This window comes from Corvus brachyrhynchos, unplaced genomic scaffold (genome assembly GCF_000691975.1).
Source record: "Corvus brachyrhynchos isolate BGI_N302 unplaced genomic scaffold, ASM69197v1 scaffold14, whole genome shotgun sequence".
Lineage (NCBI taxonomy): Eukaryota > Metazoa > Chordata > Aves > Passeriformes > Corvidae > Corvus > Corvus brachyrhynchos.
In genome coordinates this window covers 5,025,797-5,049,313 of record NW_008239110.1, presented here as the reverse complement: position 1 = coordinate 5,049,313, position 23,517 = coordinate 5,025,797, and the positions used below count along the sequence as shown (strand labels likewise).

Here is a 23,517-nt window from a genome sequence, read left to right as displayed (position 1 = left end):
ATGGCTTAAGTTCAGGAGGTACTTTATCTGCACATCATGTGAGTCATTAACCACAGCTGCAGTGATATAAGATATGACCACTGCCTTTATACAATCAAGTGCAACATCCAGCCAAAGTACTTGATTCTGTTATCATTGATTGTCATTTCCCTTCAAGAACAATACTGAGACCCCAGTGGCAGATTAAAAAAAATAGTATATCCACTTAGCACACTTGATGCTGACTTTGACAATGTCTGATTACACTGACTGCCGAGTTTTGTTTTAGCAATGACTTCTGATTGCAGTATCTTGCCACAAGCTGCAGCAAATGATCATGAAAAGGACTGACCAGCTTATCAGGTACTGCATGACTCTTGCTGATCTCAGTGTTAAAATCTCTGGGACAATGAGTGAAATTGAATTTTCTCCCATCCCATCTGGTAAGCAGAAAAAAATTATGACTAGAAAATACCATTACTTTTATCCAACAGTCAAGAGTGTCTGTTTGGTTCAGTATTATCTATAAATCACCTTTGGGAGCCATGGACCTTTCAAATTACATTTGTGAACACTTAATTGCTTTCTTCTCCATGTTCCTAGCAGTTGCACTTTGTATCCTTTTATTATAGTGAATTATGCCTCTTGTCAAGGAGGCAACTGTTTGCAGGAGATAAAATGCAGAGGCACAAACATTCAGGCTGCTGAACTTCTTGTATGTGAAATGCTTCTTTGTCCTATTTTTAGATATTTTTAATATATTTTAAAGCAGGCAAGACAAACAAAAGTGGTATCAATAAATAAAACAAGAAAACAAAGAAAACCCTGAAACATTTCTGATGAATACAGCTGAAAATTCTAGTAAGTGAAAATGGGATTCTGAAGAAAATTGAGCTGTGAATTTTAGAAAGCTACTTCTTTTCCTAGAGCAAATACAAGTTGTGTATTATAACATTTACAAGAAATGCTGTGGGCTTATTTTAGTCTATGAATGATCACCATTTCTTAGAGTTTATTTCCTGGCAGTATGATTTACAAGAAACAAGTTTTGTGGTTACTTTGTTACTGGTATACTTGTGCACTTCTCTGAAGTAGTGAATAGTCTTTCAGTTAGTCATAAAAATAAACCTAGGGCTAAAGAGTGAAACACATATTTTAGGCACAAAAAATTTTGGTTGTGCGCAGAAATCTAAAGATTTAGCTGTGAAATTGGGCTGTAGGGTTGTTTACTTTCATTTCTTGGATTGGGAAAATCCATGTATTACATCTTTCTCATTAATTACAGCACTTATAAAATGACAAAAAATCAGATCCTTGGAGACTTTAAATCATATAAGATATTTATCATTTGTTGTATAGAATGAATGCACTGATACCCTGTCTCCTCCAGTGAGGGAGGTGGGGTGAAAGGAAAAGGAGGCTTGTAATAATTTCCTACTGTGTTCATTTAACTTTATGATGGTTCCTCTCAGGAGACCATAATGAAAAGATGAGAGACTAATGATCCATAAATTTAACAGAACCCAGATTGAACAATCTTTCAGTCTGATAAAATTAATTAACATTAAGACACGTTTTCTTGAGATGAGTATGTGTATATGTGTATGAAATCAAGCCGCAAGATAAGAACATTTCTTAACTTTTCAAAAAGTTTGCTTTTAGACTGCCACTTTAACCTTCCAAAACTGACTCCTTTCTGCTTTCACAATCTAAATTTGCTATTTTCAGTTTTATTCATGCTTTGTTTTCAAAAATACAGTTGTCAGTGCTCATACTTCATACTTGATCTTTTACTTGGATATAGAGTCACAACTATTTATATAAGTAACAAAACTAAGGATTTTTTAATGATTCCTTTTATTCTGATTATATCTCTAGTATCACTAGTAGCAACATAACCAAGGTCTTGAATTTACTTGTGGTAAAGCTAAACCAATCTGTAACTTAAACATAGATTTTATATCAAGTCCCATCCCAGTACTGACAGCTTAAATTCTTGTATGGAGCAGTTTTTGAAGCTGAGTGGAATGGCCTTGTCACCTACTCTCTCATGACTCTGTCATATCATAGTGTGGACACCCTCACTAGTGAGTATGAGAGTATATTCAGAATTAAGTTTTCTCTAAAATTATTTTTAAAGGAGGTTAAATTTCCCTCCTTCTTCATAGTGAGTTGCTAACACAAGCATAGGCAGAGCAGCTGAGTGCTTGAGTTGCACCACTGAGACTGATCTTGACAATGTCTGCCCACAAATACAGGCTCACTCTATCTCATTATGATACATGCATCTGCATAAAATCGGTGTAACTGAGGAACTTAGGAACATTTGCCAAGATTGTATCAATGCTTGTGTGAATAACACAATTTGTGCTTACACTGTAAGTGATCACACCCTGTATTATCTTTTACTTAGGAACTTCTGATAGTAATGAATCCTTGAGGACTAAGCTTTGGGTTTAGGCACATACAAGCTGAACTGTCTTGTCTCATTCACAGGTGGCTCGTTCATACTTGCCTAGCTATATTCATACTCTTTTATATGCCTGTGCATGCTGAAATCAGATTTCTGATGACAATAAAGAAAAGATCTGTATTCTTTTTTACTTGTGATTTTGGTGGGATTTGTTTACATCTTTTTCTCTGTGGCAGAAAAACTAATAAGACTGTAAAAGTTATGTATTACACAGATGACAGACACAAATTTCACAGATAGGAATTTTGGTTAACAGACAATAATTCTAACTTGATCAATCAATAAGAGTTATTAATATGTTGTACAGCCCTCTGATTTTTTTTTTTTTTGCCATTTTGTTTTGTTTTTCCTCTACATAGTGTGCTGCATGGCAGAAAACACGTGAAATTCTGATTCTGTCATTGCTTTCATGCCTTTTTCTGCTTGGTTTCTAAGGAGCAGTTTCTTTCAGAAAGAAGCAGTTCATTTTGCTGTGTAAATTCATAGAATCTTATCAACATTTTGCTTATTCTGTCATCACTTTTCAATGTGGCAGCACTCCATATACATGCTGGAAGCGCTGCTCTTCATAATCATTCCCTCTTCAGTAAAAGTCATTAAGCCTACATTGTCAAATCTTACCTTGATTACAAATGTACATATTTTCCATACTGCTAATTTAAAATAAATGTCACGTATTTTTATTTGCAGCTCTAGCAAAGTGGTTGATATTAAGGAACCATTAAGGAAACCTGAATCCCAGATCATTATTCATTCAACAGTCAAAAAAAGCATCTGTGCATTAGATGCTATTAGCACATGCAGAATGCCAGATATAATGATCCCATTAAATCAGACTTGATTAATAGTTTATAAATACTGAATTTATGTTATTTTTGGAAATACAGTTTATATTATCCATTTGCATTATTTTTTGGAAATACCATTTCAGTGAAGAACAGCCTGAAGGCCTTTCCTTGGCAAGTGTTCCATCTATTCTGATCCACTTTCACCTAGACCAGGGAGGTAGGAGGTCATTATGCAGAGAAGATTGGATTTCTGCAAGCTTGTGTGTACAGAAATATGCTTTTATTACCTGTCACAGCATTAACAGTTCTATGTACTTAAAACTTCCTCAAGGATTCAGCAAAAGTTTCTACTTTCTCTATCTGATTGTCAAAAAACAATGTTATTGTGTTTATAGTTTTAGGAGTCCTGTATTAATTCAAGTTAATTGCAGACTCATCCTATGCCACTTGTAGGATCGAAATGAAAGAACTTAATTTCAAAGGGACTTAGTCCAGTGGGTATTTTCTCTTGCTGCTTGGCCTGCAACACCTGAGACAATGTCTCTGTCAGGATCTTGGGTTCCCTTGTTCCCACAGAATTCCCCAACCTGAGCTTTTGTTTACGATAAGTGGCTAAATTTCCAGGACTGCCAAGAGTGACAGAAAAATATCCTGTTTTTCTCTCTGGGCTAAAATTGTCTTTGCCTTTAGCAAATCACTTGGTGACTTTCCAATGCACCTTGGTCCAGATGAGTTGCACAGAAAATGTGAAGGCTTGATACCTGTTTTTGGTCTACCAGCCTTGGCCATTGCTACATCCTCCTTTGCTCTAGCTACAGCTTTGCTTAGCTCTGATTCTGTGTTACATGAGGAGTGTGCATAGCTTTAATTTCTCTCCAGAGCATGGTAAAACCTTTATCAAGTAATTCTCATTTTATAGATTGATATGAGGGATTAACATTATCAAAGATCTCATCTCTTCTAATCACAACAGGGAACATTTTTTTCCCCCTAGCAGTAGAAGGAATTGTAATTCCTGTATTTGGGAAATTATAGCTAATCTATACTCTGTTCCTTCAAAGGAGATCTTGATCTTTATCTTCAAGCTTAAACCACACACAAAGATTATCTGTCATTTTAGAGGAGCTGCAGTCTCAAATACCTGAAGAAGTTTCTAAGGGTTTTTTTTAATTCAAACTTCCTGTCCAGATGTTAAACCCCTTTGTATTCCAACAGATATTACATATTTTTATCATATTCTGAAAATACTTTTTCTTGTTTAGCTATTTCAGCTTTTCATTGTCCTGAAAGAAGTTGCTGCTAAGAACTGATGCAAATTTAAACAAAGATGCAGTTCATAAAAACAGCGGATGGACACTCTTGTCAAGGGGAAAGATGGACTGTTTCTGCAGGCAACACACCCCTGACTGTTTTAAGAACAAGCCCTTCAGGAGAACTCTTACTTTTTCTCACTGAACCACAAAATTGAAGTACCATGGAAGAAATCCAGACATGCAACAATGCCAAAATATGTATCACACTATACTGAAAGGCTTCAAAATTACTGTATTTACACAAGGGTATTACTGACAGAATGAATGAAAATTTTATGGTCTAAGAAAAGAAACACAATTTTAGTTAACTAGCATTTTTCTACTGCTCTAGAGCTTTTATTGGGAGCAGAGGGAATTTGTACTCAGTGAAGTAGATCAGTGAAATGATAATTTGTCTTTGAATGGAGTAGTTTTATCCCATTAATTTCAGCCATTATGGTATGAGATAAGATGTAAGCCAGTGACTAACTGAAAATTAAAGTCCCAAAAAAGAGGCAATGAAACAAAAGAGTATCTTATGCAGTATTATATGAAGCACATGGTAAAACTAATTTTTACTCAACCTTTTATTGTAGCCACTTTTAACCTCAATTCTTTATTCACTTAATCATGAATGCTTCTGCTATATTTAAATATGTTCAGTTTACTCATCAGATCTCCTTTTAAGAATATTTGATTAAAATCCTTTCTTTTGCAGTTAAGAGAAAAAGTGCATTGCAATGGAGATATGTCTTGGGTGAATGTATGGCATTGAAAATTTTCCTTCCTTTCCTATACTTCAAATGAAGGAATCATTAGTATATTACAGAGAAGCATACTTTAGCTTGTGTTATTTTCAAAATTAACTTGGCATTGTACACTGACTATTACTGACAATAATCCTTTTACAAAAAAGTGAAATCACTGTGATGTTTTGAAAATACATTTGAGGGTAACAAGAAAAGAGGAAAGGATCGTGGACATAGGTTGTCAGAAGGAATCTCCAGAGTTCAACACATTTCGTTCCATCTATTGCACTGAAGCTGGATCATGTAAAACTACCATATGCTTGTCTAATCTGTTCTGAAAAACAGTGAAGAATGGTTCATCACATCCTTGGGTAGCCTGGTGAAGTGCCTCATTACTCTTCATTAGAATTTTTTTACTGCTCCAAACCTAAAGTCTTTGCTGATTTCTACTTGTCTTTCCCTGATGTGTATGGAGAGCAAACCATCTTCCTTTCCTCTAACTGCTTTTAAAATAATGTTTTCTACTAGCCAGACAATTCTTTTCTTTTGGACTGAGCACATCTCCTAATTTTCTCCTAAGTCATGCTTTCTAAAACCCTTTGCATGTCCACGTTTTCTCCCATTTTCCCTGCTGGAATCTACAGTTTGCCAGCATCATTCTTAAGATATCCAAAATGAGCTTGAATCCTTCAGGGACTTCTTACTACCAGTAAACAGGGCAAAGATAGCTACCTGTCTTGCTCTGTGTAGGACCTCCTAGGACACATCCTGAAGACACCTGTCTGTAAAACAGCACTCCCTTATGAATTTATAGTATGCCTCTGATCTTTCTGTGTCCTTAATATATTTTCTGCCTGACAGATTTTTTGCCACTGGGAATGATCATTTTGTTGAGTTGTGGCTATTATCTTCCTTGAGTACTTTCTGCTAGATTTTTGAATTTGTCCTGTTGAACAATCTCGTTAAGATTGTCCAGCTAAAATTTCCCAGTATCTATGCTTTGAAAAAGCAAGAGCTATCCTTTCCTAATCCTTTGGAGATTGCAAGTAAATCTTTTCATCTGAAAAGGTGAGAAAATTCAGTCTGAGCTTTTAGAGGTGCATCCTGGGATGTCCACCCTTAATGCCACAATTCCACCCACAGATTGTCTTTGCTTTTCTTCCTTCCATAGTCTGTCAGATCAAAATTCTACATAAGGACTCTACAGGTTCTGCTGTAATGGAAACAGAAAGAAAAAGAAATTACTTTAAAATAAAACAGGTTTCCCAGTTCTATGTTTTTCAGGTTCCATCAGATTAATTCTCCACTGTCACCCACAAAATTTATTTTTAAAGACTGATCATTATTCAGGGATGCTCTTGGCAGAATTTCCATCTGCTCACCAGATCTTCCCACTGATATTGCTAGTTAGCTAAAATATATCATAACATCATCACCCTCCACATGTCTGAAGATGATCAGATTTAGGGTTCCCTGGATAGTTTCAATATTCACTGGCAAAAAAAGTGACGGTAGAAAAATTCAAGGCAGAACTGAGTACTGGGAGCTACATGACTGTGCAAGTGGACCACTTCCAACCAGACAAATGCACCTGGCTTGCATGCACACAGAAGGCAAAACAAGACTAAGAGGGTTTCTTGCCCTCTCCTCAGCCATTCACTCCTTTTTTCTCTGTCAGAGTTGCGTGTTGCTCCACCTTTGCAGACTGACCAGCTCACTGTCTGTGTTTGCACCTCCTGAGAGAGAAAGCATAAACTTTTCATAGAGACTGCAGCTTAATCAGAAGTTGGAAAGTTATTTTAAATTGATAATAAAAAGATAAATGTATGATCACTTGTTAAAGTGATAATCAGGAAACAATAAGCACTAATGCTTATTATCACAAAATCCAAGTCTAATCAGCTTTTAAACCAGCTTTTAAATGTATAATTAAATTTATATTTCAGTAATTTTCTGAATCTAGACTATGTTTTAGTTGGGAAACCCTGTGAGATTGCCAAGCTAAAAATATATCTAAGGGACTCAGAGCTGATGTGGAAACAGTACCGCTGCAAGGAACACAGAACACTCTATAGAAGGTTCTATAGAGGTCTATAGAGTTCGTAGAGGGAAGTCCAGAGCAGGGTTTTCAACAAAAATGTGCACATGCAGCTGCGATCTGAGTTGTATCACTGAATGCCAAGAGGCTAAAGCCAGAGCATGGGTTTTACAAGAAAAGCCATTTGTGTGCAGGATCAACATTAAATGAATTATTTACTTCTTCTGAGGAAGAAACAGAATAATAATGGAATCATTGATACAATCTTGGGAAAGGCTTTATTTTGTTTTGTTCTCTTTTTCTGCAATAGCTCATAAGTATCTTCAAGATGTATAATTTCCAGAAAAATAATTGAAAGGAGACTAAAGAAGAAAGAAGAAAGAATTGTTCTTGTCATAGCAGTAAAAGCAATGTTGTGGTGTATCCACCACAAAGAGTAATATTATAAAGCTCAATTCCGAAATATGGGGTTTTTTTTGGTTTTTTTTTTTTTTTTTTTTTTTGGTAAATGAGAAAAACCCAATAGCCTTATTAAATGCTTTACACTGAGTTTCAAAGAACTTTACAAATTAACCTGCTATTAAGTTAATTCTTGTATTCAGTATTGACTGGGAATAAGAACCCTCTAGAAAAAGAAGTAAGGGGACAGAACCAAAGAGAAGACATTATACTGCAGAATCTTGTGGTGTAAGGCAGAAGTTAATGTAACTTATTTTTGGTGGTGGCAGCATACATGGTTTACAGTAAAACAAAAGGCCGAGCTGGGCTGTTTATTCTATCACATATAGTTCAGTCTGTTTTATTCAGGCTCTCTGATATGGGTTAGTTTTTCTAATTCCTCTCTTAGGTTTTGATCCTCACAAACAGATGAGGGAGTAGAGGCAGTATAGGAGGACATAAATGTGTGAAGATACTAGGTCTCCCTTTTTTTTGTAGACGCATCCACTAGGAATATCTCGAATCTTTCAATCATTTTTATTATTTTCCTTTTTCCTTTTCTTTTTTTTTTTTTTTTTCCCCCCGCTGTCTACCAGCTGCAAACTCTGGGAGTGAAACATTTCCATTAGTTCCTAGCTTGAGTGCCTTGGCCCAGCTCTTGTTAGACCTGACCGTGTGTATGAGGTTGTGGAAGTGTCAAAACACAGTATTTGTTCTTATCCCAGTCATTCCCAAGAGAAGAAAGAAGAAGCAAATAAAAATGCACAGAAAAAGTGACCTGGGTGATTCTCAGTACTGTCCAGGGAGCAGCCGTAGTTCCTTTGGTGCTATGGAGAAGGAGAGCAGTCTGATCAATGGAAAAGGTCATTACAGAGTCAGTTACCATGGTGCCTTACAGTCCAGCTGACTTCTATCCCCCTGCTGCTGACAAGTGAGAAAGTTTGTGTGGGACCTTCTTGAGGGTTGCCTTGTATATCGTCTCTTCTGTTCCAGGCTTGCTTTCCATTTATTTCTCTTATCTGATGAAACAGATGGGTACAATTACCTACAAGCAAAACAAAATTAATGATGAATAGCCATTAAGGAAAAAAACCAAACAACAGCAAAATATGAAGAAAAAAATGTACCCCCCCAAATCCTATACTAAGATAAATATTTTTAATGCTTTGATATAACTGCTGCAGTTAGCTGACCTCTTAAAATTAAGAAGAAACATGTTCCATGTCTTAAAAAACATAAACCAAATACAGCTGTAAATGTATGAGTACATTGTTACAATGGGTTATGCAATATTTAATGTTTTTCAAAAAATGAGGAAGAGAGACATTTTCCTTACAGGCTTCACATTATCTTAAAACAAAAAGACAATTCAAAAATTAAAGAAGTCTCTCCTCTTCCAAAAATGATGTCATGACTACATGACTGGAATATAAATTTATACTATGCAGATAAAAGATGGAGTGGATAGGGATCTCAAGCTAGGATTTATACAATCAAGACCAAATGTAATTTTTGTTTTTTGATTACACTAATTCCTTGCTAATAATGCTGCGGTCTTCTATGATTTCTCTTTCCTGCCAATTAACTTTTAAATATAACAGAAAATTAAAAGATGGAAATATGCCATTAATAAAAATACTAATTTGGAAAATAAAAATAGTATTTAAATACTGACTGTCAGCATCCTCCTGGTATGCTTTACGATGAGCATTGTTTGCCGGTTGGAGCTGGTGATCCACCTACTCTATTCAACTCTGGTGAGACACATCTGCTGTGCTGGGTCAGTCTCTGGGCTCCTCACTACAAGTAAGATGTAGACTTACTGGACTGAGTCCAGTGATGGGCCATAAAGATAATTAAGGAGTTGGAGGATGTCTTATGTAAGGAGAGGCTGAGAAAGCTGGGCTTCCTCAGCCAAGAGGTGGCTTGTGGGGGAGCTGTGTATTGTGTATAAATACTTTTATACTCAAAAGCAGTTGTTTGTCTAGCTCAAAGTAATATTCATACAAATATTCTGTACAGCATCTTAGTATTCATATGTTCTACTGCATTGTCTGTTATTTTAAAAATTTTAAAGTGCTAAAAAATTGGAATTAAGTGGGATTCTAAAATATATCTCCTGTGAATGGCTCAGCAATCACAGAAGTCCTCTCCAGAAACTCAAGAAATTCAGGGCAAGTCCTTCAGTGTGTTTCATACTACCCTGAGATCAATAGGATGAGCTGGTTCTTATTCCACTCTTAAAATTAAGATACGTACAAATTTGTTTCTGGTCTTGGAGTATTTGTTTGTTTACTTTTTGGTTTTGCTATTTAAATTTTTTTTAATAAATTTTTTTCATCTTCCTGGGAGAATTGGTTTCTTTCTTTGTTTAGCTGTTGTTATTTTAGTTTGTTTTTGTTAGCTGTTGCCTCTGGAATACAAATTTGGAACAGACGAAGTAAGTTTAACTTAAGTGTAGCAAAGATTTTTAGACGTAGCTTTCTTTTGTCCTCTTAGGAATAGTCTGGCATCCAGTTCTTCATCTGGCAAAGAGCAAATATGAAATAGTGTGTCAGCCCTGTGCAGGTGCATGAGACACAACTATTTCACTAGAATAAAATAGAATGCTAATATCCATTATACTTTTTTAGCATTTAAGACTACAATCATGTTTGTCTTTAGACCTTATATTTTGAAAATATTTTTCTTTAAGCTCTTCTGTGTCATTTTGAATGTTTTATGTAGTATATAGGTATAGTGGCTTTCAAAAGATACAGAAGTAAGGTGTACACTCAAGTCAAAGGTCAGAACTCTCATACAGCAAAAGATTAAGTAATTAATTATGAAAGCTAGCACATCAAGCTGACATCAGACACTTTAAAACAGGACCTTATTTCATTATGCTGTGTTGTCCTTACTTATTTTATGCTAGAACTGTTGGACCCCTTAATTTAGCTGACATAACACACATAAATACTGAAGCATAAACATTTTATCATATAAACTTCTGGTATGAGACCTGTATAAATATAGAACTGAATAAGGGACTGAGTAGCCTGGCTTAATCTCCCCCCTCCCTAGCCTTTGCACTGCTTTTGCACAGAAGACAGGGAGCAGAGCTCTGATACACAGTCTGTCTTCTGGGCTGTACCTGTGGCTCCCAGTAACACAATACCTCTTTGCTGTGCTGGTGGGAAAACTGCAGCTGGTCCTGTAACAAGGTTGATGCACCAGGTTCAAAGCTTTCCATAGATAGGAAATGAGCTCATTGCTAATGGAGGAAAAAAATTAGAAAAATGGTCTGAAGGAGACTTCTAGGAGGAGGGCTTTCTTGTCAAAGTTTGGGCATGGAAGGGGTGATCCTGTGGAAGGTAAAGCACTTTTGAAGCAGCTTTCATAAATTTAATTTTCAGCCTATGTCTAGATCAGCCCTAAATCTCTAATGAAGGAAAATCAAAAATAGCATTCTATGAGCTCAGTCACAGCTGTTGTAAAGTTGTTTTTAGGTTCTCAAAGTTACAGAGACAAAACTGAGTCAAAGAAAGTTTCGATTGACAAAGAAGAGAAATGAGGTTTGTTAATGTTCCTAGGGCAAGCCATTGTGATAAATGAACAGTTTCTTTCCCTTATGCTGAATAACATTACATTTGTTGGTATTTTTCCTACATATACATTTTCTACTCATGTATTCAAAATGCTTCAGTGTTTTACAGGAATTAATGACAGTTTTTAGAGGGTCAGGACATTATTTGAAAAAAATAGTCAATGAGATGAAAATGAGCTGCCCCTACTGTCAGCTTCTGTGCTGTGTGTGGCCCCAGAGTGCAGAATGCAGCAAGCCAACACTGATCCTGAGTTGGGCATCAGCACAGCTCCTGCAGATTTATACAGCACCATCAACTCCTTCAGGAACCACACTGGGGTTTTGAACCAGCCATGGTAACACCTGATTATGTTGTATGTGGCATCCTACAGAGAACATCAGTCTGCTCTTTCATAGTGTTAAACTCTGGCCACAGCTTAGTGGCTGGGACTGGTTTCCAGACCACTGTTTTCTTTACACAATTTTGGTCTATCTCCTGGCCACCTTTCTATGTTCTTCTTAGGACACCAAACCTCTTTGCAAGGTACCATGGAGTCACAGCAGTTCCTTCCCATGGCAGGAGTAGCTCATTGCTGTTGTGTACAGAGCCAAACAGGGTCACTTTTGAACACGATCTGTTTGAATAGCAATCACACTTAGATGTGGAATAGCTTTTTTTAGTAAAAGCTGCCAACAGCTGAAACAGTAGATTGGTTTTTAAGTGTTTATTTTTCTCAATACCTGGAAGCTTGGGCAGTTTATGCTCATGCTTTGCAACTTTTAGTAAGATTTTTTGGTATCTCCAAAAGAATTATATCAACTAAATTTTAGAGGAGACAGTAAAGTTTCTCAGTGTCTTTTTTATTTTGATTTCATGAAAACACTGGAAAAGTTACATGAATATCAAACCAAAATTTTTTTTAGAGCCTAGAAATATTAAGTATTTCATCAAGCTTACTTTTATGTGGCAGTATCGAAAACTTTGTTGATTTTAAATACTGCATTGTCCTAGAGGCAAAGGAAAAAAGGTTTTATTTCCTAGAGGAAAATAAAAATGTGACTGTGCAAATTTGGCCATAAAAGTTTCCAAATAAATAAAATATTAAATTCAGTGATTTGATATGATGGCAATAAAGTTTAGGGATTTTTCTAAATTTTAGCAGTGAATGCAATCTTTCTTTCACTCCAGGAACGCTGTAAAAGCAGGTCCCATCACAGGCTACTTTGCTGACAAATTACACTTATGACAAGAAATTCATTATACAAAAGGTGCTTACTAACCAAAGAAGTGATTTAAGAAAAAGTAGGTTTTCCTCTTTGTACTCAAACCCATGATTTTGACACCTAAGGCAATCCTTTCACTCCCATAGTGACACTGAGACACAGTGAGAAACAAGACTTAGGGATGAACCCCTCATTCCCAATATCCAATAGCTTGGTCACCCCAAAACCTAAACCAAGGCACCTGCCTGACGGGGCACTATATGGGTATTGAATGTATTCTCCTTACGTTGTAGTAGAGAGGCTTCAGTTTTGGGTGGCAGCTGCAGGGCTGAAATCTCAATGGCCAAGTTTCTCCCTGAACCTGCCTTCCACTGTCAAGCTTGACCTCTCTACTTGTGTGAAAACTGTGCTCTTCAGTAAGGTTTTTATCTACAGCTCACACCTCGGGCATCACAGGAAAAGAGACAAGCTGTGGGCAATGTGACTTAATTCAAATATAACCATATTTAAGCAATTGCCATGTCATGGGAAGTAAAGGACAGCAGCCTTGAATCAATCAGTGAAGTCTTTTTGAGCAGACATCAAAAGAAGGATTAAACATTTTCTCTCTGTTGATATGATATGATCGTGGATCCTTAAGAGACTTCTGCTGAATTTATGTTCACATATGGCTCACTAATGGGTTTGATTTCTCCTCTGGGGAAATACCTGCATTGGATTTCAGGGGAAAAAACCCCAAAATTTCCCAAGAAATCAACCTGTCAATCAGCAATTGCCTCCAGTGTGTGTCTTCTTTCTCCTGGGTAATGTAAGAATTGTGGGGTGCTTTTCTCTCAGTGTCCTTTACTGCAGGCAATTCAGGCTAATCCAAGTATAATTCAGTGTGTGCTTTTCTAATAATAATTCCTACTGGATAGCTGGATGCATGTAGAATGTCTAATTGCCATTTTTTCCCCCAATTTAGCTAAACATATGATTAGGCATAACTGCTAACTGTAACAAGCTGATTACTAAACTCAGGCAAACCAAGAAAAGAAAACCTTATTATTTCATTCCATACTTCAAAATCAGTAAATTTCTTTTTTCTGTCTATCAGTGGCTGAGACACAAGTTTAAGTCATCATGATCAAGCTTTGGCCCTATTCTGTAAATAGCAAAAAGTGTAGTACACTTGAACTTTTTTTTTCTTTTGGCCTGCTGACTCTCTTCTGTCATTTGCAAATTTAATGAGTGTCTAATGAAGATACAGACTTGGAGTCCAATCTATGAGGAGCCCAGAAGGAAATTTAAACTTCAGCAAGCACTAGGATCTGAGGGGAGATAGCAATACTTTCAAGACCTGTTTGTAGTGGTAAAACTGATGTTTCTGGTCTGTCTCTGTCACCAAGAAACTTTGCTCCCTAAATGCAAATACTCTTTAGCTACTGCAAATTTACTGGTAAGTCTGAACACCTGTTTTACCAGAAGTTTTTTCCATGCAGTGGTAAATATGTGCCTCTAACAAGACCTCAGGTTGGGTTATGCTTCTTGAAGACACTGTTTACTTTCAAGTCAATAGGAGCAGTGATTCTAAAGCACATTAAAATGCCACAATGATTCTTCATTACCAGCTATCCTCACCATTAGCACATTGTTATTATATTTTGTATATGCCTGTATCCACTCATATATCTGCCAAACCTGACACGTCAGCATTCCACCTTTAATTTTTATGAATGAATTGAGGGATAGTCTAGTAGGAGAATAAGAGCAAGTGTGGAAAAAAGTAGATTCTCTCACACTTCCAAACCCTGCTGGGTAGTTTTTTTGTTTGTTTGTTTAGGTTTTTGTTTGTTTTTCTTCTTTTATGTACTTTTAATACATAGAATTTTTTGAATTGTGTTCCTGAAAATTAACTGAAAAAATTTTAGTGACAAAAATAAGTGCATTCTCCTGATTCATTTGAGTTTTTTAGAGCCGAACAGTCTAAAAGTATTTTTTGTTGGTTTTCTTTCAATTGCATTGATTTGGGAGTTCTTTAAAAATATTCAACAAAAAAGTGCTCTTAATCAGGGGAACAATGAAGTGACATTTCACTAGGCAATCATGCTTCATAGTCAACAATCAATCCAGAATATTTTGCTTACCAGATATCGATGATAGGTATAAATAACTAGGTGGGATGATAAATTATATATAAGAAAGCCACTGCTTTGTTTCTCATGCGAAAGATTCTCTAAAACATTCTAATCCTCTATGACCCTGTTCAGCTCCAATGCCATCTTCACCTCTAGATTTAGCATTCTTGCTGCACTGTCAGATGTCGTGCACATTTAGAAGGGTGGTCCACTAGGATTGTTTTATCACAGACTACCTTCTACAGTCCTCTCTGTTGTGAAACCCCTTAAGTCCCACACAGTTCTCCCCACACACTGCACTGCTTGAGGAGGTTTTATTGTCAGTCAGATCCCTTTCTGTCTACTTTCTGCTGCCAAGCAATAATGATGAAAATTGCATTTCAGATGTCACCTTCTCTTTTTTTCCTTTCTGGGAGAACTGTAAAATATAATATTAAAATCTGTAAATGCCTGAAACTGTTCTTTATCTGTGTTTTTTCAGTGCTCTGTCTTCTGCAGAAACACCTGTTTCTATATATGGGTCAATTTTTCAGCATTTCCAGACAAATTAAATGACCATAAATATTGAACTGGAAAAGCATTTGGTCTCACGTTTTCTTTTCTAAATCTAGTTTTAATTTTGGCAAATTGTAACATTGTTTACATTCAGGTGTTTCCACATTACTTCCAAGGCATGACAACAGAGTCACCTCTTGTATTTGCCTTTGAAAGGAATGTGTGCTATAGAGGTGGCTTGGTCTTATATTGACCATTTTTGCATTCACACATTTTAACATTACCTACTCCTTTTAAGTCTTACAAGCAATTTTCTGCCCCTCCTCTTTTACTACTCTCATGTTCATTGATGCAATTAGAAAGAACTAATTCCCTTATCTTTGGAATCCAGAATTGCAGAGGGAAGTGGAAGTGATTGAATGCCAGGAACAGAAAGAAAAGGCAAATCACCTGTGCTGAACACAGAGGTTCTACGGTTACCCCCCAAAAATAGTCTTTCTCAAGCTCCACTTTCAGTCAATCATTGAAAGTCTGCACTAGATTTTATCGAAGGTAAGGAGCAATAGATAATATTTTCAGTGGAAAGAGGTCCTGTGAGAAGTATGAAGTGATGCAATTTATAGTGTAGTTGTGGTGAAATTACCTATGTAATTTTAATCTAAAGCAGAGTTATTTCTGAAAAAAAAATGAGAACACAATATATTAGTAGTAAGAATGGCTAAGTTTTTTTAGAGCATGTTTAATTAAAAAAAAAAAATTGAAGAGCTATGCAAATGTAGAGGACTTATTACAGTGATACTGCATCATATGTCACTAAACTTCTGAAATCAGGATTTTCATTAAAGTTGTTTACACTATTATTTTTAGTGGTTTATAATTCATTAGTACAAATTCAATGCAAGTTAAATTGTAACATACAACTTTCTAATCCACAGAAAATATTTCCAGTAGACTGCTTTTATCAAGTTACAGGACCCATACCAATTTCTTATATGGACACTGATGCTGCTTGCTCTTGTTCTTTCTTTGGGACATAATATTTTTATATTAAGAAAAAAAAAAGAACAAAAAAAGCACAAAGAAATGCCTTCTAAAAACACTACCTCTATTTTCTCTCTTAGCTGATGTAGTAGAATAACTGTCCCTTGAGTGTTCTAGAAGACATTCTAAATCCCTCTAATCTAAAATTGAAATTTGAAATTTATTGTTATTTTAGGCAAACTGAAACAATAAAAAGAAAAAAAAAGGAAAAACCTCCAAACCCCCAACCAAGTACCCAAACCCAAGAACAGAAGCAAACTTCGTAAGCAGCAATTAGTTAAATTTCTCTTTTAAGTTATTGTATCCTCCAAATGAATCCACTGCACTTCTTGCAAAACTTATACAGGCAGGTGCAAGAAATGCAATCTCCATTGCCCTGATCTGGCAATTCATTGAAGGGCTCTACTGCTCCCATCTAGCCTACATGCTTGAATTTTATTGGTATGGAAACCAGGAGCTGCAGAGATGGAATGAAAGTCTGGACCACCACCGGTCCTTCAGACTGGGTTGCAAGCACATTGCTGTTGTGAGAGTGCCTGGACCAGACAACATGGATGTGCTCCTGGATACAGTATGATAGATGTCACTTGCAATGTGGAGGTTTTATTGGGTACACGAAAAAAGCCCATCCAACTGCTGTGAATAATTAGGATTAAATTGTTAAATTGTTGTGAATAAAATATATCTGCATATTGGTGCCATTCACCCTCTTAAAGAAGAAATCACTTATATGACATCAGGAAGAGCTATTTGGTTCACTCTGCATGTCTATTACTAGAATGCCATTCAAAGCAGATGCATTTTGCATTGTAATCTGGGAGTAATTAGGCTCAGTAATGAATACAGAACAGTGTAACAGCTTTCTCTCATGGGCCCCATCAGCCATGGTGTTTCCTCTCAGCACAGCTGCCGTGAACGCCAACAGAAAGGAATAATTCTTGTGATGTATCAGTCAAGCGTTTTCATTGCTATGAAGTCTCAAAGTCAATAACACATAGTCTGCATTGGATTTAAACTCCAAGACAGGATTTATGCCAAGCATTTTTTTTAAATACAAAACTTTAAAAATCATGCTGCAATTCATCACTTCTTGTTGCAATGAGCTACGTGTTTATGTTTCTCAGGAACAGGAGTTCACATAAGCAATGGAATTTAAAAGGGCAATTGTAAATGGCCTCATGGAAAGAAAAATGGTTTTAGGAAGAAGTAAAAATGATGAGTATGCATACTCTTAGCAGTGTAAAACTGCTAAGCTAACAGTAAAACTTGTTATCACAGCTCTGCTTTATGACAACATGACTGATGCAGCAAGAATAACATTTAGTTTTCATCTTTGTACATTTTACAGAGATTATGGTGTTAATGGCTATCAAAACACAGCTTTCCTCTCCTATACTGTAGTTTAAAAATGTGTCATAAAAGACACACAAAGAACATAGGGATGTTTGTGACATGGTGGGAATACTGTATGCGCTATTTCATAATTATTTAGGAATAATTCAAGCAGGAAAAGCTGCATGTAAGTAGAAGTGGAGAGGGTGCTCTGGTTATAGGTGCTCTAAGATTACCTGAGGGACTTCACAGAGTCAGTCTTTTATGGGTGTGATGGTAAATAATGGTAAATCATGGCAAATCTGAGTCTCTTGTCTTCAAAGGAATTTTGGCTCAAAATATTTATTACTTGCCAGTGAGTATTCTAAGAACATCCACATTTTTTAGCAGTGAAAATAAAGCTGTAATACACAAATGATGGTCTCGATGGTCTCAGAAGCATGCAAGCTAAATTCTTTTCGAAATATAACTTCTGCATTAGTTGCTGGCATAATAAGAAGGCCTGGCCTGTTGTAATGATTGCAATTCTTTAGTTGGGGTTGGACCAAAAAAAAAAAAAAGAAAAACCACTAACTGCACTCTTTCTTAAACAAGAATTTAGTAGAAATTTCCTTTTTATTCTGATATTCAGCTTGAATGTGTAACCTTGTGACTCTACAGAATATAATTTCAGGAAATAAAGACAAAACCTGTTTATTGCACAAAATTTTAAACAGGGATATCAAGTAACACACTGAAATCAAGGTGAAAATATCTTTTCTACATGTCCTTGAACTACTGTAGCATTTCAGTTTCTTTTGGTTTCCAGCTTTTATTTGTGGGGGGTTTTTTGTTTGGTTTTTGTTTGTTTTTGGTTTTTTTTTTTAATTTAATATTAAATGTGAATTTCTCCCCTGCTGCATCAGTTTCTTCTTCATTCTTAGTTTGACTCCTCCTTTTTCTCTGCTGCCTGTTTAAATTTAAGTGGGAGTCATGCTATAATAGATCTCACACTGAAGTGATTCCCTGCACCATTTTGACTAAGTGATAGTGACAAGAATTATCTAGTGCCAATAACTTTTATTCTTATTTACCTTATGACTGTTTCTTCAGCCAAGCAGCGTGAAGGAGCCTTCATGCAATAGAGAATGAGGCACAATGAACTGTTTTAAAATTGAATTCCAACACATTTCAGAGTACCTTGGTCAGTCTGCTCTCAATGCTTGTCATTTAGCACAAATCCCTGTCATATCCTTTCCCCTTCTTAGTGCCTCTTATGGTTAATTTTAATTAAAGGTTGCACTTTGTATAATAATTGAAATGTTTTATTTATGGACCAAGGAACACTGCAAAGCTGAGTTCAACATGTCCCAGTGTAAAACCCTTCCAGTCTGAATAAAATTATTCTGTCACAGTACAGAAATGTAAATGCAACTTTTACTAGACTCAAGCTTAGCCATTGCAGTTCATTGTTTCTTAGTAGCAAAAGAGGTTTGAAGAAACTGCTTCATTTTTAGGTTGGTTTTATAATATACAGATATTTCTTAAATTTCAAAGTCAAGTCTGTTTTTGTTAATCTATCCTGGATATCTTTTTCTGTTTTTCTTCATTACTGTTAGTGTCCAGTAAATCATGTATGATTGTAGAGGTCTTCTTGCATGGTAAAGCTGAAATGACTGGATGGATGCCCATTGAAGTGTGCAAACATGCATGTGAATTCCATCCTATTGGTGTATGCAATGCAAGGACTATTGGTACTGAGGAGGATTTTATCCCTGGTTTGCTAGTGGTCTGTTGAAAGGCTTAGGAGCATCTATTTCACCACTCATGTTTCCTTTTCTCAAAAGCAGAGCTAGTGCTGATATCTCCTTCCTAGAGCACTCTGATATCTGCTGAGGAAAAGTACTGTAGAAATGTATGCTTTTAGTAATATCAAAGGTACAAAGTAAAACAAAAAGTCCAGTTTTTTCTGGGCCTGCCTGACATGACAGAAAACTTAAGGAGGCTGTCCTAAGAAAAGATCTGCCTTATAGAAAATGGAAAGATTGTATAAATGAGAAGAAAAAGAAAGCCCATAAAACATGATAACTTGAAGACAGAGTCTGATGACTAGAACAAAATTTGAGGAGTGGTTTGCAATGTTCAAGTTGTAAGAAGTTGTTTGCTTCTTCACCAGATACAGGAAGACAAACAGAAAATTTGATGACCAGGGTGTAGGAGGGTACTCAGGGATGAAGAAGACACAGCAGATTTTTTTTATTAGTCTATTGTGTAAGTCTTTGATAATTTTCACTTCCCCATTATTCTTTGCAGCAGAGGGATTGGAGGAGTTAGAGAAATTTGTTGTGAATATGCGGGAGGAATTAGACCAAACAAAAGTTAGATAAGTCTCCAGAACTGGGTGACATTTGGAAGAAATCTTCGGAGTAACTCAGATGTGAAACTGCGAAGCATATGGCAAAGCCTTGTAAACTGTAGTTGTAAACAGTGCAGTGAAATTTTTACTGTTCTAGAAGAGTAACTCCCATTACAAAAAAAAGTCTGAGAACCACAGAGGAAAACCTGGTAACCACAGACCAGAAAGTCTGATTTCCACCCTGGAAAGTAAACATATCTAAAAGATAAGACTATTGAGCACACAGAAAAGCACAGGATGTTGGGAAAGACTCATATAGATTCAGTAAATTAAAATCCTGACTCACACACTTGGTGGAGCACTGTGAGACTGTCTGACTGAGCCAGGGTACTTATTATTCTTTTTTTATTACGAAAAAAAAGAGGTAGGTTTCCTCTCTTTAACTCCCAAAAGATCATTCCAAATAAATTCTATTCTTCTCCATGGTTCAGCACATCTGTAGGATGCTGGTATAATTCCTTTTTCTTTCCCTCCAAAGGATAAGAAACTTTGAATCTGAGCCTCCTGGTGTTTTGTAAGCCATTCCAGCTGCCTTGCAGATGGCCGTAGCTGGACAGATGATTTGCAGGGACATTACTGTTTCAACAGGTTTTGGGACATTGCCATGGCTGCCTGGTACCGGGTGTCTTGCTTGTATGCTTAGTTAAACTGAGACTTGGGTTTGTCGAGAAGGATTTAGGTCTTCACATTGGACAGATTTTTTACTGCCTTCCTCTGTGGCCTAGGTTGTAGTTTACTTTGTAGGCTACCTCGAGTGAGTAAATTCCCTATTCTTCTGTAAGCCTTCAGCACATGTACACTCTCACACATGCAGAAACACACATGTGCACATACAAAGAAACACACAGAGTCTCTCATTTTCTTGTATCCTGTCTTGGGTAACTTTTTGTCTGGACAAAAGGACCTTGAGAAATCAGGTGCTGAGAGCAGGAGGAGAGGAACATGGGAGACTGGAGCAGGCAGGAAGAGCAGGCAGGAAAAGTAGGCAGTGCACTGACAGCTTGAATGACCTCTCCATGAGATAATTCTCAGAATGTTCTCTTGTGAGAATTCCCATTCTTCTACAGACTGTGCTTTAGTTTCTAGGAAGTTTTTTAAACTTTTGTCCTCCACCTTCTACTCCTCACACTACATACCATGCAATACTGCTGCTACTTTCCCACATGGTGGCAGGTGTGTTATCATAAAAATCAGGTGGATTTTTTTTTGCTTGGCTTCGTCTTTGTCATACACATAGCATTTCTTCTCAAGGTTGCAATTTGTCAGGTTAACGTTTGGTAATGTTTCTGATCTTAGAAAACCTATTGCATTGATTAAATGTTTTTCTGCAATATGAGATGTACTATTCACTTAAATCATCCTCAACATAAAGGAATGGAAGATGGCAAATGAGAAAATATATGGGGTTCACTGGATGAATGAAAGTATGAAGCACTTTGCATATGCTTGTGGAGTTAACCTCAGCTGGCAGGTAAGGCCCCAATGAATCTTTGTTTGCTCCACCCCCATGGAATGGGGTGGGGAATTCAAGGGGAACAGTGAGAAAACTCAAGGATTGAGCTAAATACAAAGTGTAGAGGGGAAAAAAAAGAAAAGAAAAAACAATTAGTACAAACTTAACTTACCACCAGTCAACCAGTGCCCAGCCAGTCTCTAAGCACTAGTTACTTGGGAAAATATTTGTCTGGTTTTGTTGCTGAGCATGATGTTTTATGATGTGGAATACCTCTTTTCTCAGAAGAAGAGAGATATTGAGTCGTCTGCTCTGCCAGCATCCTCTCCCAGTCTCTTGCCGATCCCTAATCTACATGTGAGAGCAGAGTGAGAAACGGAGTCTTGGCATCATGCAAACAATGTTCAGCAGTGGCTAAAACGTTATTGTGTTATCAACATTTTTTTAAGAATGGAATAGAATGGAATAGAGTATTGCAGTGGGAAGGAACCCAGAACAATCATGTAGTGCAACCGTCAATTCTTTGGTCACAGATCTGAAACACAGAAACATATGGGTTGCTATGAAGAAAATTAACTCATCCCAGCAAGATCCAGTACAATATGAATAGAGTTTCAAGAGATGAAGAGTTTTTAAAATGGCTGAGGGAGAATTTAATAGAGGAGCATGCAGAAATGCAACAGGGTACAATTATTCCCCTTTTCTCACAACAGTCCACTGGAGCATCAGATGAAATGGTCAGGCTGCAGGTATAAATCAAAGGAAAGGAAGAGCTTTTACACACAGCATGCAGGAAAAGTCTGGAACTCATCACCAGCACTCCTGTGGAGGCTCTCTCTGTAAATGGGTTTGAAAAACTCTTAGGCAAATTTATGGAAGAAAATCAATCAAGGGCTATAAAACAGGATGCAGATGCAGCTTTTAGCTGAAAAAAAAAAAAAAAAAGAATCCCCAAATGGCAGACTGCTGTGAACCACAGAAATAGGGAGAGAAAGTAGCAGTATCTGCTTTTGCTATTCCTGAGCTCTCTCAGCATACATTGCGTACAGGCCCATTTCAGATGTGGGATACAGGTTACATGGACCTCTGCTCAGATGAATTGCTTCCGTCTCTGCTCTTACATTTGTGTTCTTAGCACTGGACTGCAGTTCATTCCATGTTATAGTTTTCCAGTGACAAACTTTGAGTAGAAGGGGCAATGGAAGATAGAAACCAGGGTTTCCTGACAAAGACGATTTAAAATGTTCCCTATCTACTCCATTTATTTGTGTTAGGTGTTCAAAAATAATTTATCATCCAGCAGGTGATTCCATTCAGAAACATCCCTGTTGATCTGTGTCTTAAATTCTTGTTTGAACCATTTGCATGGTTTCTTTGCCCTCCAAGTTCAGTGGTCTAATTTTTTCCACAGAAGGCGTTCACAGTTTTGTCAAAATCTTCATTCCTTATCTGGAGTCTGTGATGTTCCTTGACGACTTTCACCCCTCCTGTTTGGCAGGTTAACCTGATGTGGCAGGACATCCCCTCTCTCTCATGGCTGGGGCATTTGGAAGAGATAACTCAGGCCACATTAATAGCACAGTGAGGGGTCAGAGAGCCCAGCAAGGAGTCACCCCCCAGGCATGTGGGAGTCTAAAACTCCAGCCCCAGTACACATCTTGGTATGAGAGCAGATGTGGAAAGAAATAAAAGAAAATAAACATCAGTGACTGAAAGACATGGTGCTTATGTCTATAAAAGTCCACACAAATTAACGCAAAGGCAAAAGTCTCTTACACACTCCTCAGGAATGTGTGAGAGAATTTCTCCCTGGAGCTTGGACACAACTCCAGGTTACTTTCCTGGGAATTGAGAGAGAGGATTTTTCGATGTGTACTCCATCAAGATTGGATGGTGAGAAACCATTGAATCCTAAATGATACTATTTCTTAGATAGCTGTAAATTTAATGGTACCTTTAACCCTGCGTGTATAATACCAGTATGCCTTTTGTCTTATCCCTGTGTAATAATAGTCTAAGTCTTATGTCTGTTAGTTTTGTGTCTTATAAAGGATTCAATTTATAATAGACCGAATCAGCCATTATTAAAGAACTTGCAGATAAGAGTGGGTCTTAGGGTAAGTAAAGATACTGCCTGC

The 23,517-nt window shown here is 36.9% G+C and overlaps 1 long non-coding RNA gene across 2 annotated transcripts in view; it reads right to left on the bottom strand.

Moving 5' to 3' along the window:
• Window positions 1–2,767: 2,767 nt before the first annotated feature.
• LOC108448032 overlaps window positions 2,768–23,517 on the bottom strand; it is a 31,413-nt gene continuing 10,663 nt past the window's right edge. The window contains exons 2-3 of one of the 2 annotated variants that reach the window (XR_001863816.1): window positions 16,262–16,339; window positions 2,768–8,802 (exon numbers count right to left, since the gene is read on the bottom strand). This is a non-coding gene — a long non-coding RNA (uncharacterized LOC108448032). The remainder of the gene's footprint in view (window positions 8,803–16,261; window positions 16,340–23,517) is intronic. The other variant, XR_001863817.1, reaches the window with a different exon arrangement.